A 6,045-nucleotide genomic window follows, 5' to 3' on the forward strand; every position below is an offset into this window, starting at 1 on the left:
CCAACCCGGAGATGGCACTCCACCCTTTTCCGGGCGAGAACCATGGACTCGGACTTGGAGGTGCTGATTCTCATCCCAGTCGCTTCACACTCAGCTGCGAACCGATCCAGTGAGAGCTGAAGATCCTGGCCAGATGAAGCCATCAGGACCACATCATCTGCAAAAAGCAGAGACCTAATCCTGCAGCCACCAAACCAGATCCCCTCAACGCCTTGACTGCACCTAGAAATTCTGTCCATAAAAGTTATGAACAGAATCGGTGACAAAGGGCAGCCTTGGCGGAGTCCAACCCTCACTGGAAACGTGTCCGACTTACTACCGGCAATGCGGACCAAGCTCTGGCACTGATCATACAGGGAGCGGACTGCCACAATCAGACAGTCCGATACCCCGTACTCTCTGAGCACTCCCCACAGGACTTCCCGAGGGACACGGTCGAATGCCTTCTCCAAGTCCACAAAACACATGTAGACTGGTTGGGCAAACTCCCATGCACCCTCAAGGACCCTGCGGAGAGTATAGAGCTGGTCCACAGTTCCACGACCAGGACGAAAACCACACTGTTCCTCCTGAATCCGAGGTTCGACTATCCGGCGTAGCCTCCTCTCCAGTACACCTGAATAGACCTTACCGGGAAGGCTGAGGAGTGTGATCCCACGATAGTTAGAACACACCCTCCGGTTCCCCTTCTTAAAGAGAGGAACCACCACCCCGGTCTGCCAATCCAGTGGCACCGCCCCCGATGTCCACGCGATGCTGCAGAGTCTTGTCAACCAAGACAGCCCCACAGCATCCAGAGCCTTAAGGAACCGAGGAGCTTTTTAACTACCTCAGCAACCTCAGCCCCAGAAATAGGAGAACCCACCACAGACTCCCCAGGCACTGCTTCCTCATAGGAAGACGTGTTGGTGGGATTGAGGAGGTCTTCAAAGTATTCCCTCCACCGATCCACAACATCCGCAGTCGAGGTCAGCAAAACACCATCCTCGCCATACACGGTGTTGATAGTGCACTGCTTCCCCTTCCTGAGGCGGCGGATGGTGGTCCAGAATTGCTTCGAAGCCGTCCGGAAGTCGTTTTCCATGGCCTCACCGAACTCCTCCCATGTCCGAGTTTTTGCCTCTGCGACCGCTGAAGCCGCACACCGCTTGGCCTGTCGGTACTTGTCCGCTGCCTCCGGAGTCCTATGAGCCAAAAGAACCCGATAGCACTCCTTCTTCAGCTTGACGGCATCCCTCACCGCCGGTGTCCACCAACGGGTTCTAGGATTACCGCCACGACAAGCACCAACTACCTTGCGGCCACAGCTCCAATCATCCGCCTCGACAATAGAGGCGCGGAACATGGTCCATTCGGACTCGTGACATGTTCAAAGTTCTTCCGGAGGTGGGAATTGAAACTCTCTCTGACAGGAGACTCTGCCAGACGTTCCCAGCAAACCCTCACAATGCGTTTGGGCCTGCCAGGTCTGTCCGGCATCCTCCCCCACCATCGCAGCCAACTCACCACCAGGTGGTGATCGGTAGAAAGCTCCGCCCCTCTCTTCACCCGAGTGTCCAAAACATGAGGCCGCAAATCCGATGACACAACTACAAAGTCGATCATGGAACTGCGGCCTAGGGTGTCCTGGTGCCAAGTGCACATATGGACACCCTTATGTTTGAACATGGTGTTCGTTATGGACAATTTGTGACGGGCACAAAAGTCCAATAACATAACACCGCTCGGGTTCAGATCCGGGCAGCCATTCTTCCCAATCACGCCTCTCCAGGTTTCACTGTCGCTGCCAACATGAGCATTGAAGTCCCCCAGTAGAACGAGGGAATCACCCGGGGGAGCACTCTCAAGTACTCCCTCGAGTGAATCCAAAAAGGGTGGGTACTCTGAGCTGCGGTTTGGCGCGTAAGCGCAAACCACAGTCAGGACCCGTTCCCCCACCCGAAGGCGGAGGGAAGCTACCCTCTCGTCCACCGGGTTGAACTCCAACGTACAGGCTCTGAGCCGGGGGGCAACAAGAATTGCCACCCCAGCCCGTCGCCTCTCACTGCCGGCAACGCCAGAGTGGAAGAGAGTCCAGCCCCTCTCGAGAGAACTGGTTCCAGAGCCCTTGCTGTGCGTCGAAGTGAGTCCGACTATATCTAGCCGGAACTTCTCCACCTCGCGCACTAGCTCAGGCTCCTTCCCCCCCAGCGAGGTGACGTTCCACGTCCCAAGAGCTAGCTTCTGTAGCCGAGGATCGGACCGCCAAGTGCCCTGCCCTCGGCTGCCGCCCAGCTCACATCGCACCCGACCTCTATGACCCCTGCTGTGTATATATATATGTTTATATATATATATTTTTATATATATATATATATATATAGTATATATATATATATAGTATATATGTATATATATATATATACTGTATGTATAACTTCAAGTTTTTGATCTCTGGTCCGCACACAAACACGTACTTTTTTCCCTAAGAATCTCACAGTTTTGAAAAAGCTGGTCAGGCTGAAGAGTTTCAAAACTCTATGTTGAGCGTGTGCTGGAGTTATGCCTTGTCCTCGTCTGATGACATCACTAGTCTAAATAAGAGGAGTAATTCACTTTCATAAAAACGTTATCAAATACTTCTTTGCCTCATTTATTTGCTTTGATAAAATGAAAAAAAAAACATTTGGAGTCTTTATCTTCTACTTCCATAAAAAAGTACTTTGTATGACTGCATTTGTTTTGTTTTGAAGTCCAGCTGCACCGGACTATATGCCACATATATATACATAGCAAAATGAGTTATTTACACAGAAAGATTATGTAAGTGTTTATTGTAAAAAGCCGGCCCATGAAAAATAATGGCTACATTAATCCGGTCCCTGGTGGAAAAAAGGTTTGGGACCCCTGTCTTAAAGCACCTCTTCCTGAGGGCATTTCAGTGTTATAACTTCACCTTTATTGTTAGTTTTTAAGCCAAAATGCGTTCGTTCTCCCTTTTCTGTCTACACACTGTGTCTGCTTGTAAGTACTCTGTGATTGTGCGCTGCCGAACATGCTCGTCTGCTCGTAAACCAGCAATGACACGACGGGGGGAATCGGGGACCGGTACTTTTCAGAGGCGGTATAGTACCGCATATGATTAATTAGTATCGCGGTACTATACTAATACCGGTATACCGTACAACCCTACTGCGGACCATTGGCACATCTTCACAAAAGTTTGGGTAGAATTTTGAGACTGGAGATCATTTTAACTAGAGATGTCCGATAATGGCTTTTTTGCCGATATCCGATATATACAGTCGTGGAATTAACACATTATTATGCCTCATTTTGTTGTGATGCCCCGCTGGATGCATTAAACAATGTAACAAGGTTTTCCAAAATAAATCAACTCAAGTTATGGAAAAAAAATGCCAACATGGCACTGCCATATTTATTATTGAAGTCACAAAGTGCATTTTTTTTTTTAACATGCCTCAAAACAACAGCTTGGAATTTGGGACATGCTCTCCCTGAGAGAGCATGAGGAGGTTGAGGTGGGTGGGGTTGAGGTGTGTGGGGTAGGGGGTAGCGGGGGGTGTGTATATTGTAGCGACCCGGAAGGGTTAGTGCTGCAAGGGGTTCTGGGTATTTGTTCTGTTGTGTTACGGTGCGGATGTTCTCCCGAAATGTATTTGTCATTCTTGTTTGGTGTGGGTTCACAGTGTGGCGCATATTTGTAACAGTGTTAAAGTTGTTTGTACGGCCACCCTCAGTGTGACCTGTATGGCTGTTGACCAAGTATGCCTGCATTCACTTGTGTGTGTGAAAAGCCGGAGGTATTATGTGACTGGGCCGGCACGCAAAGGCAGTGCCTTTAAGGTTTATTGGCGCTCTGTACTTCTCCCTACGTCCGTGTACACGGCGGCGTTTTAAAAAGTCATACATTTTACTTTTTGAAACTGATACCGATCATTTTGAAACCGATACCGATAATTTCCGATGTTACATTTTAAAGCATTTATCGGCATCTCTAATTTTAACACTTTTTTTTTTTTTTAACTGCAACGGTGCAGTTCCAGTACTTTTGGACGTCTACTCGAATGTGATGGACTATTCTTCAGGCAACGCGGAGAAGCTGGAGGCTACGGACGAGGCGTTTATTTTGACAGCTGAGCCAGCATCGTCCAGCTGTTTTCACTTTGGAACAATACTGGAGATTCAGCCTCCATGTGCTTTTCATTTCACTCCCCCCCCCCGCCCCTGTCCTGAGATCCTCCCTCAACTTTCTCCAATCTTTCCCCCCGCAGCCCGCCGCGGCACCGCATCTTCATTTCCTGCTTATCTCGCCTCGTCTCTCATCCCTCTCCGTTTCGCAATCGCCCTCGTATTTGCCTTACGGTCCCTTCGCTCCCTTTTTCGCCAGGCCCCCCCCGTGATTGCCGCAGATGAAGTAATGAAAGGATTTATGTGCTATTGCGAGGAGAGGCGGTTGGCTAATCTCTGGGTTATTGGACCCGGCGCTCCGTTTGACACTCAGCAGGGGGTGCGTGTGCATGTGACCTGTCGGCCCGTCCCATTCTCAACCGAAAGTATTTGGACAGCAACGGACTGACTTACATAGAAAAAGAAAGGTGCTTGAGTTCTTCAACCGCCTCTCCACTTTCACCACGTGGTGCGACTTTACTGGCGTTGTGGTCGCCAACGGGTTCCGGCTCCATCCCCCCCACCCGAGTTTCCTGTTTGACATTGACACAAGCGCACAAATATGTCCACACACGCCTGTGTGCGAGTCCAGTTGTGTCGAAGGCCGTGCACCCGGATATAAGACGATCCCCTCGTTTATATAATATCAATCAATCAATCAATGTTTATTTATATAGCCCTAAATCACAAGTGTCTCAAAGGGCTGCACAAGCCACAACGACATCCTCGGTTCAGAGCCCACATAAGGGCAAGGAAAAACTCACAACCCAGTGGGACGTCAATGAGAATGATCTATGAGAAACCTTGGAGAGGACCACAAGTCCAGTCCATAGTGGATCTAACATAATAGTGAAAGTCCAGTCCATAGTGGATCTAACATAATAGTGAGAGTCCAGTCCATAGTAGATCTAACATAATATTGTGAAAGTCCAGTCCATAGTGGATCTAACATAATAGTGAGAGTCCAGTCCATAGTGGATCTAGAATAATAGTGTCAGAGTCCAGTTCATAGTGGATCTAACATAATAGTGTGAGAGTTCAGTCCATAGTGGATCTAGCATAATAGTGCGAGTCCAGTCCATAGTGGATCTAACATAATAGTGAGAGTCCAGTCCATAGTGGATTTAGAATAATAGTGTCAGAGTCCAGTTCATAGTGGATCTAACATAATAGTGTGAGAGTCCAGTCCATAGTGGATCTAACATAATAGTGTGAGAGTCCAGTCCATAGTGGATCTAACATAATAGTGAGAGTCCAGTCCATAGTGGATCTAACATAATAGTGTGAGAGTCCAGCCCATAGTGGATCTAACATAATAGTGAGAGTCCAGTCCATATTGGATCTAACATAATAGTGAAAGTCCAGTCCATAGTGGATCTAACATAATAGTGAGAGTCCAGTCCATAGTGGATCTAACATAATAGTGAGAGTCCAGTCCATAGTGGATCTAACATAATAGTGAGAGTCCAGTCCATAGTAGATCTAACATAATATTGTGAAAGTCCAGTCCATAGTGGATCTAACATAATAGTGAGAGTACAGTCCATAGTGGATCTAACATAATAGTGAGAGTCCAGTCCATAGTGGATCTAGAATAATAGTGTCAGAGTCCAGTTCATAGTGGATCTAACATAATAGTGTGAGAGTCCAGTCCATAGTGGATCTAACATAATAGTGTGAGAGTCCAGTCCATAGTGGATCTAACATAATAGTGTGAGAGTCCAGTCCATAGTGGATCTAACATAATAGTGAGAGTCCAGTCCATAGTGGATCTAACATAATAGTGTGAGAGTCCAGTCCATAGTGGATCTAACATAATAGTGAGAGTCCAGTCCATGGTGGATCTAACATAATAGTGAGAGTCCAGTCCATAGT

The sequence above is a fragment of the Nerophis lumbriciformis genome, linkage group LG18, assembly GCF_033978685.3.
Source record: "Nerophis lumbriciformis linkage group LG18, RoL_Nlum_v2.1, whole genome shotgun sequence".
NCBI classification, from domain to species: Eukaryota; Metazoa; Chordata; class Actinopteri; order Syngnathiformes; family Syngnathidae; genus Nerophis; species Nerophis lumbriciformis.